Here is a 10480-nt window from a genome sequence, read left to right as displayed (position 1 = left end):
ACATGTGACTTCTCCCATTTAAACACAGGCTGTGAATGATGTCAGATGATTTAACTTCATTGCAGATGGAAGTGTTAGGGTTCAGAAATTGAGGAGGAAGACCACAAATAATAACCACTGATCCGGCCGGGTGCAATTAGATGAAGATTTTAATGAATACACGCGTGGAGTCCAACACTTGTGCAGATTCAGTGTTGAACTGTCTTACAATAGTCAGAACAAAGACTTTATAGGGTTGGGGTGATACTGCTCCCCCCCCTTCTGTTGCCAGGCAGACTCAATACAGCATACGTCACTCCAAAACCACAACTGTTCAGTTAACTTTTAACACAGTTTAAAGAACACCGTCTTCAGCTCGAACCCAGGTGCTTCCCCTCAGCTCGCCTTCGCTGTCGCTTATCTCTGGGACATCTGGTGTACTTCCTGGAACAGACTAACACGTACGCACCCCAACTTTGCAGTTATAGCAAAACACATCTTAACTTCTTACCTACTAAATGAGTCTACTCATATGTATGTGTATGTGTGTCAGCTTCTGCTGCTCTTTATTTCACCCTTCACTTCATCAGCTAAACCTTGTAACCTTTCCACCAGACAAAAGGCCAGCCCGTACACAACTGAAACTATGTGTGTGTATGTGTGTGTATGTCTGTGCATGTGTGATCCTCACGCTGCACCTTAATTGACCTCAGCTTAAGCAACCAGGCTAAGGCCATCCTGTGTGTGCCGACCTTGACTTATATGTAAAATGTATAAAACAAATGTTTCAATCTAATACAACTACTTAAAGCTTAATCAAAGCTTAATCAGAGATATTAATGCACAATAAAACACCCTGCTCTTAACTTGCACTTAGACTCTGCTTTCAGTTTCACTTTTGCAAAGCCTGCAGAAGTGTTTCCTGTCTCATTTTGGCACAGAGTATATTTCCTGTCCCTGCAGCTCAGTTTCTCACCCACTGAAGACTTCAGTGTAAGAATATAAAAACATTCAAAAGCCTTTAAAATTATAGATTCAACTCAACAGTTTAAAGTGGTTCTTACTGGACTTGTAATAAAAGCTTAATTGGGTGCCAATATGTTTAAACATCTAAATGCACTATCCCTACTTGGAGATTATGTGGTTAATGCCATGGTAATATGAACAATAGCAGGGAAATAATTTCTCTAATCCCAATAGAAGTTTCCGAGTTTCTGGTCGGTCTGGTTCTAACAGTCCCGTCATTATGCACTCACGGGTAGTGATGGGATTTCCGGCTCTTTTTATTCTCATCTTTGTTTTCTTTATGTATCACTTTTATAAGGATATAAAGTTTATAAGTGTAATACTGGGAAATGACACAGGGAAAAAGTATTGAACAAACTTAATGAAATTTTTTAATACTTTGTACAAAAACTTTGGTGATGACAACTTGAAGATGCCTCCTATTTGGCATTGTTCAGCCGTGATTTTGGTGATTTTTCCACACAAACAGATATCAAACCTTTAAGGTTCTGTGGGCCCCGTCTATGAACAGTTGAATTCAGATCAGCTGCTTGGCAGCTTTATTTTCTTTTTCTGAAAGCAATTGAGATTTTCTTTTGCTGTGTGTTAGGAATCATGGTCCTGCTGAAACGTCCACCCGTCAGCAGATTTTTATCAACAATGTCTCAGTACGTTTTTCCATTCATCCTTCCTTCAGTTATATGAAGTGTGCTGAAAAACAGCTCCGCACCATGATGTTCCCACCTCCAAACTTCACTGTAGCTTTGGGACAGTTATGCAGTGCCTTTTGTCCTCCAAACAGTAGATTATGTGCACTATGACATCCAGAGAGCTCAGTTTTGGTCTCATCTGATCAGACTATATTCTCTCAGTATTTCACAGGCTTGTCTAAATGTTGTTCAGCAACCTTTAAAGGCGCGTCAACATGCATTTTCTCTGCAACAGAGTCTTGCGTGCTGAGGGTGCATAGAGGCAACGGCGGATTTTTTTGTCTTTCTGTAGCTCTCCACAAGTGCTCCTTAGCTCTGGGACAGCTCTTCTGGTCATTTGTTTTACTTGTCTGTCTGTTACAGGGAGCATTGGTCATGGCCAGTTTTTGGTGAAATGATGATCCACTTCTGGATTAATGACTGATAGATTTCAGCTGCTGTCAAGACTTTCCTTTTTGCACCTTCGTTTCTTGTGTTCAGTACTTTTTTTTTCCTGTGTCATTCCATGTTTTACACATAACTTAATGGACATCTGTGGTTTGATTTCTTGGATGGGTTGTTACCTGCTGGGAATTTCATAGCAATGGTTGACATGACATTTGACATGACTCACACATGACATTTGAGGGGATAGGTTAATTGGATAATCCAAAATTGTCACTAGGTGTGAATGTGTGAGTGAATGTGAGCGTGAATGGTTGTCTGTCCCTGTGTGTTGGCCCTGCGACAGACTGGCGACCTGTCCAGGGCGTACCCCGCCTCTCGCCCTATGACAGCTGGGATAGGCTCCAGCGCTCCCCGCGACCCTGAAAAGGATAAGCGGAAGCGAATGGATGGATGGATGGATGGATGGATGGTTGACATGTTCAGTACTTATTTCACACACTGTATGTAATAGAGATGGCATGATACCACTTTTTTATGTCCGATACCGATTCCGATATCATAAATTTGGATATCTGCCGATACCGATATGAATCCGATATAGTGTATTTTTTAATCAATAAAACTGGTTTTTACAAATATATTGCTGCATTTTGTATAAGTTCATACTCAAGTTTTAAAAAACAAGAGACTAAAGCTATTCTGTTACACCTGTATGCAAAAAATACACTGCACCCAAAATCTCTTATAGTTCAGCAAAACTGATCAATCTAATAAACGATTTGTCCCTAATAAACGGGACAAATCGCTTTTCTTTTACGTCAACATGGAACTCCGATGGCCAGTCCAGCTGTGGCTCCATATATCGGTTGTTAAGCTTAACATTGAAATACTATGCTAACATTCAGAGATGAACTTAAACACTCGCTTTACTTCTCTGGGATAGTTTTCGCCGAGATGAAATGCCCCAGTTTGGAAGCATGCAGCGAGGCTCCAAATGCTCCAACAGTCCGCCGACAGGTCTCGCAGACAGCAGCCGCTCTATCACGTGACACATACTGCTCCGATGCGCTGAGCTGGGTTACGCCAAGTAGCGCGTTTTGTGAGGTGATTTTGTGATACTTTGGATCGGATTACATTTTTTATTTCTCTCCAATATCCGATCCAGTAATTAGGTCAGTATCGAACCGATACCGATACGTAATATCGGATCGGTCCATCTCTAGTATGTATACTGTAATTGACGTGACATACTATGAAAACCATGTGGTGCCTTTTCTTTACTTTTTTGTATTTTTAGAGCATAGGATTTTATGTAGGTTTTCAAAGTCATCTTATTGCAGTGTGAGGACAATAAATCAGACAGTTATTTGGATTTTTTAAACTTTTTCATTTTTCAGATCATTTCCAATGTGTTTGCTCATTTTCAGTGTTGGGCAAGTTACTTTGAAAAAGTAATTAATTATAGTTACTAGTTACTTCTTCAAAAAGCAACTGAGTTAGTAACTGGGTTACAAGATTCTAAAAGTAATTAGTTACTTGAAAAGTAACTATTGCGTTACTTTAAAAAAATGCCTCTGTCAGTGCGCCCCAGGGTGGCTGTGGCTACAATGTAGCTTGCCATCACCAGTGTGTGAATGTGTGTGTGAATGGGTGGATGACTGGATGTGTAAAGCGCTTTGGGGTCCTTAGGGACTAATAAAGCGCTATACAAATACAGGCCATTTACCATTTAACCCTCTGGGCTCCAGGGTATAATTGGCCATTTTTAACTACTTTTGATTTGACCTCTAAATTTCACCTTTACAAACTATTTATTTGCCTTTTTTGGTATCATTCTTTTCAGCACAACCTCACGTGTCTGAATTTACAGTTATATTTTCATTTTGACATACTGTATTAACACAATTGATCTAAAATCCAAAAAAAATCATAAAATCAGAGTAGAAAAAGTTATATTTTTTACTGTACTTTCTTCACATGTTACCGATAGCAGTCCCACATAATTTGCTAAAGCTTTATAATACATGTGTGGAGGGTTTTGTGTGGGCAGGCAAAAAGCCATCTTTTAATTGGTCCAAACTATATGCTGCTAAAGATAGTGGCGGGTTGGCAATGTCCAAGATGGTCTGGTATCACTATGCTTTCTCCCTCTCTCAGTTAGTTAAGATACATAATTCCCTTACGGAGAAGCCATCATGGGTTGCGATTGACGAAAGTTTTGTGGCTCCCTCGTCTTTAGAGGCCTTCCTCACTCAGAGGGGAAGACCAGTACCGTTTAAAGATCCAGTACTGGCTTTCATGCAAGAGACCTGGTTTAGAGCTCACCAATTTACCAACATTAGCCCTTATCTTACCTCTAGAGCCTCTATCTGGTATAATAAGAAAATATTAATTGGTAAGAAACCGGTCAGGTGGGAGGCTTGGGTTAGGGCAGGTATCAGCCAGGTGGGGGATTTATTTGGGCAGACTGGCATGAAATCATTTGCAGAAATCAGACGAGAATTTAATCTGGATCCAAGGGAAATTTGGAGGTTTTTTCAAATTAGACACTGTATTAAAACCATTTTGAATAATAACCCAGACCCTCCATCTAGTATTCAGGAGATGTTTGCAGCTCCTGGCATTAATAAAATCAGGGCATCCAAATTCTACGGGATCTTCAGAGAGACGCACTCTCCCAATTTGGGGGGGCTGAGGCAGTGTTGGGAGAAGGATCTGGGTATCCAGATTTTAGAGGACAGTTGGAAGAAGCTGGTTTCATCATGGTATGTTTGCTCACCTGAAACACAGTCTCAACTTATCCAATACAAGTTGCTTCACAGAAATTACTGGACTCCCAGTAAATTAGCCAGGCTGAAGCTTGTGGATAATGACACCTGTTGGAAATGTCAGGAGGAAGCCGGGACCCTAGTTCATATGTTGTACACATGCCGGAAAAATGATTATTTGTGGGACGGGATTATTAACTTGGTGAATGATATTTTTAAACTTAATCTTTCTAAGTCTCCAGCTGTGTGTGTCCTGGGCCTGTTACCTGACAACAGTATCCTCTCCAAAAAACAGAGACTGTGGACGCGTCTGGCTTTCATAACAGGATGCAGGATAATACTGAGGCACTGGAAGTCATCCAGCCCCTGTTCTCTCAGGGAATGGACTGAACAAATGTCTAAGATGGCCTTATATGAACGGGTTATGTACAGAATTAAGGGGAGAGAAGATATTTTTGAGCAGGTCTGGGGTCCTTTTTTGTTGTATATCGACAATGTCTCTTAGATATTGTGATAAGTGTTCTTTTTGGGGGGTTTCATGTGTCGTTGGTATCTTTGTTGTTGTTCTTTTACTTTGAAAGCCAGTAGAGGGAAGAAATTGTCTAATGTTATCAGTGGTCAAGGTTATGTTTTGTTTTTAGGCACCTGGGTGTCTTGCCCCCTTTGCTTTTGTTTTTGCTGATGTTTCCCAGGAGGCGGTTTCTTATTTTGTCTCTCCTGGTGGTTTTTTTGTTTGTTTTTTGTTTGTTTGTTTCTTTCTTTCTTTCTTTCTTTCTTTTTTGGTTCTCTTTAGTTATTGTTAGCCCTTATTTGTTGGTTGTTGTTAAGAAACGGACAGAGAACTGACAGTCTGATTATTCCTGTTGTATATTTGTTAATGTTTCTGTCCATCCAAAACATGAATAAAAAAAAAACAAAAAAACATATGCACAAGTTTTGCAAACAACAAAGTTATTTGCAATCAGCTGTTCTTCAATAAGATGCCACACAAATTATTTGTGCCACTCCAAAAAAATCATTTCTGTCCACTATAAAGGAGAACATCACAGCCTGATACCTGCAGGTCTGACAGCAGCAGGTGTATCACTGCTGTTTCTACCTGGAGACAGCCGTCGCCTCATTGTTCTGACACACAACACAAAACTATCCACAACACTACACACTAACTACACAAGACAACACATTAACTACACACTCCAAACACGCTGAACGTCACAAATCTCACATCTCAAAACTCTCTCTCTCTCTCTCTCTCTCTCTCTCTCTCTCTCTCTCTCTCTCTTGCCGTCACTGCTAAAACTTCCCCCTCTTCCTAAACAACCAAATGTCATGTTGCCATATCATTTTTTGATTGGTCGACATGGTGCATTTTTCCACCAACACAAACGGGCTGTTTTTGTTTTGTTTTTTAATTTTTTGCTCATAAGCAGAGAGTGCTCGCTGCGCTGTCCTTAGACAGCAAACATGAAACTATTGAGGAACAAACACGCGTATATATTGTTTATCATGACTCTGGTTTTACGTTTCCTATTGTTACGGGTCCGAAATTGAGGACGAGAGTAAAACAATGATGGTCCAGAAGAGGTCGGTCAAACAATTGATTTTAATGAATACACGCAGCGTGGGGAGACGTACACTGGAAACCATCAGTTGTAAATCCCCGTTCAAAAATACACTTCAGATTGCTTTTATAATATCAGGGTATTGTAACGCCCCCTCTTGCGTTTACAAGCACATTATTTGTATCTTAAGAACATTATTTGCCCCTTGTACAGACAATGGTCAATTCTAAGAGATAAATGCAGACACAGAAGTTCCTCTTTCTGGCATCCTCTTCCAAATATGGTGATGATCTCAGGCCTTTGAGTTCCCCATGGACTTGTCCTCCTCTTTGGCCCATCTTCTGTCACCTGTTGCTAGGCAAACTCAAATGCAACAAGAAGCTGAATACATTCAGGCCTTTGCTCAGCTACTATTTTACTGTAACAATATACTCAGCATATAAGCTTTTAAGATTATAGATTTAACTCAACGATTTAAAGTGGTTATAACTGCACCTGTAATAAACATGTTAATATGTGATTATGATAACCCCTGTAATACAAATTATAACATAATGCCAGCAACTTCAATAAATGCTTGGATGAAATGATAATTAATGCAATGTTAAAGATGATGGTTATGTAAAATAATCCCTGTAATTCCACAATTCCCTCTCTTGACCTCTTGACCACAAGAGGTCACCATACCGTGTGCTGTGTCACTCCTCGGCCTCCTCAGCTTCTTCCATGTCTATCAATGGCATCATGGACACCGGGGTCACTTCCCCGGGATCCACTGCCCTCGCTCTGACCCTCTCTAGCCATCCCCTGACTCAGCAAATCAGACAACAACCTCATGTCATCTAGGTGGTCCAGTAATGAAACACCAGCTCCCACTTGAGAACACTTCATGCTTAAGTGGTCTCTGCTCCTTTTCTGGGTCCCTCTCTTGTGGAAATCTTCTCCTGTAAAGGATAGAAAACAAACAGCCTCTCTCTGCTACACCTCACTAATCTACTGTGTTCATCTAATGTTCCTTTAATTATTCAAAGTTGGTTCACAATATCATGTTCTGGGCTTTATCCTTTATGTTAACTTTACTTAATCTCAATACTCTTTACGTGTGTGAGCAACGCTTTTAGTTCTATTAAACACACCCAGGGTAAAATATACACCATCCCCATGTCAGCCTAAATCTGCGCTAAAAAGCACACTTCAAAATTTCTATCAGGATTTACGCCTCTTTTTGCTTCAAGCATATACATAACATGCAAAAGTTACTGTTAATGCCAGTTAGACAAGTTTCCATTATCTACAACATTTTGTTTCACCCGTCTCAGCCTCACATGTTTCCTGTTCACTTATTGCATTCTTATCTTTAACACCTTCTGCCTCAGTAGTTGCTAGGCAGAAACAAAGCAACATGTGTTCCACCTTTGCCCTATAAAATAAATCTCTGTCATGTTTGTGTCTGTAAGCATGTTTTGCATTCATTCATTACACTCCACGCCATCCCTGCAAGTTAAGAGCTATACAGTTAAACGCTACAGGCCTTTGGCCTCGCCTATTTTAAATCACGTGTGTTTGTAAGCGTGAATGCTGTTTATCCCTCTGTTGCTCCAAGTCCCCCGCAATATATCGACTGAGACATCGCGCTCGTCGAAGCTTGTGACCTTAAATGGACCGAACATCAACTCTGTTAATGAGCACAATCGCAATGTGTAAGAAAAAATCATTTCTACATATATAATCTCCAATATTATTCATTTGAGTCCGCGACACTTTTAACCCTCTCTTAAGAAGCTCTCTCCTCTACCCTAGAAATAAATCTATGTAATATCTGTATGTGTAAGCCTGCATTATAACCACTTATTCCAAAGATAAAAAAGAAATCAAACATTTTCTACTCCTAAAATCTTCACTAGTTTTCCCCAAAGCATATCTTTTATTCAAAAATGTCCCACAATTTCCCTTTAAATTTGGTGTACAGCTTCTCATGAACACCGGCATTTTATCTTCTAAACAGGATTCAGTTCATTTTACTTTAAAAATAACTTTATTTAAAACTATCAACACAGTTTATAAATAAGTTTAAAATAAGTTTATGTCACCTTGTTGCTTTGTCTTTAAGTGGTCACGTGATTGACCACGACTACTTTATTCTTCCTCAGTCAAACAGCAGCACTCATGCGATTGTTTTGCCCCCTGAGCTCCAGCTGTTGTGCCAGAAAGTGATCGTCTGTCTGCGGGAGCGCACAGCTGCTTAAAGCTGTAGCGCCCAGATTACTTACAGCTACTTCCTGCAGCTGATATAAGATGCAGTAAGCTGAACACAGCTTCAACCGTCTGTTTGTTGAAAAATAGTAACGCGACCGCACCGCATTTTCTTCTTAGTAACAGTAACGGCGTTGTAACAATAGGAATAGTAATTAGTTAGATTACTCGTTACTGAAAAAAGTTATTCATGTTTTGGATGGACAGAAACATCACTGCTCATTTTGTCATTTTGAAGGGGACAGACATGTGGACATTCAAGTCTTGATAATGAATTAATATTAATAGGTGCAGTATTTTGGCTCAGAGATTAGCTCTGCCTCACAATGGTTGAATCTGGGCAGTGAGTTTCTGTGTACATTGTATGTTCTCCATGTGCTTGACAATGAAAAATTAAAGACATCATTTCTCAGATAATTAATAATTTGGTTTCAGTCATCTACAAATGACAGTCAGAAAAACAATGCGGCTCCTTTTGTGTACTTCTTTCAATCACACAATGGTGCTGCGCAAACAAAGCAGAGGTATTTAACTTTCTGTTTCTTTCTCTTAATAGAATAGAATTAGTTTCTAAGCCGTTGCTGTTATTCAAGAACTTGTCTGACTGGTTTCTTTAGTTTCTTTTCTGTCTTTTAAAAAAAAATTACTCATATGCACACATGTGAAACTGTTTAAAACCCAAAATGTGACAGGAGACGTCAGTAAGTGACACAACCCAGTTTCTGAAAAAGAGAGAAAACAGACATAAATGTTAAAAACAAAATAAACAAACAAAGAGAAGAACAATGAAAGAAAAACTGTTGGAATAAATAAGAATCGAAATGTTAAATAATAAATAGGAGTCAAGAATTTGTAGGGAGCCTGGTTGCTCCATGATCGAAATGTCAGGGGTTCAAATCCACCCAATAGTTACCCTGAGGTAGCCTTGAGCAACGTACCATCTCTACACACTGCTCTCTGGGTGCTGGATTGGTGGCTGCTCACTGCTTCAATGAGTGAATTGGTTAAATGCAGAGGACTACAAAATTTCCCATGTGTGGGAATATAAGGGGTTTAAAATAAACATATTTAACGTTAATAATCTTAAAATCTTGAGCAAAAAAAATTCTAACAATCAGCATCTTCTGGCACCTGTGCATGGGTTTCAAGATTTCATTCCCCCTGCCAAACAACTATCTCAGTGCTTTTTTTTGTGTATTCCTCTCAGGTCACAAAGCAGATCTTTCAGGCCAAATCTTTTATCTGGATCCTGAACACCAAGTAAACACCACCAAGGCATGTTTATTGGTCTGTGTCATCTTATAATTACATCATTAACTCTTCGCTGGAGTCTGGAGTGGTACCCTCCAGTACAACTCCAGATTTCTTCAGTGACTCACGTCCTCAAGAAACCAGGTCTGAAACCTGAGAATCTTAACAATTAGCCACCAATCTCTAACCTTCCCTTCCTTAACGAAAGCATAGAAAGAGCAGTGGCCACATAACTCCATCAACACATATCCAACCATGACTTCAATGAACTCTTCCAATTTGGTTTCAGAACACACCGCAGTACAGAGTCAGCTCAAATCCACATCCTAACCACGATTAGGTTGCTGAACTCCTTCTGGAGCCCTTGACACTGTTTCTCACACCATCCTTCACTCATGCCGATCCGACTATCTTTGCCTCACTGGTACAGCACTCTCCTGGTTTCAGTCCTACCTTTCCAACTGAACAGTTTTTCGCTGTGGAAGGCTCCCACTCCGCCCCTGCTCCAGTTAACCAGGGTGTGCCTCAAGGCTCTGTTCTTGGACTCCTGCTCTTCCAGATCATC

The sequence above is a fragment of the Oreochromis aureus genome, linkage group 9, assembly GCF_013358895.1.
Source record: "Oreochromis aureus strain Israel breed Guangdong linkage group 9, ZZ_aureus, whole genome shotgun sequence".
NCBI classification, from domain to species: Eukaryota; Metazoa; Chordata; class Actinopteri; order Cichliformes; family Cichlidae; genus Oreochromis; species Oreochromis aureus.
The sequence above is the reverse complement of the archived record's forward strand: the minus strand, read 5'-3'. Positions refer to the sequence as shown.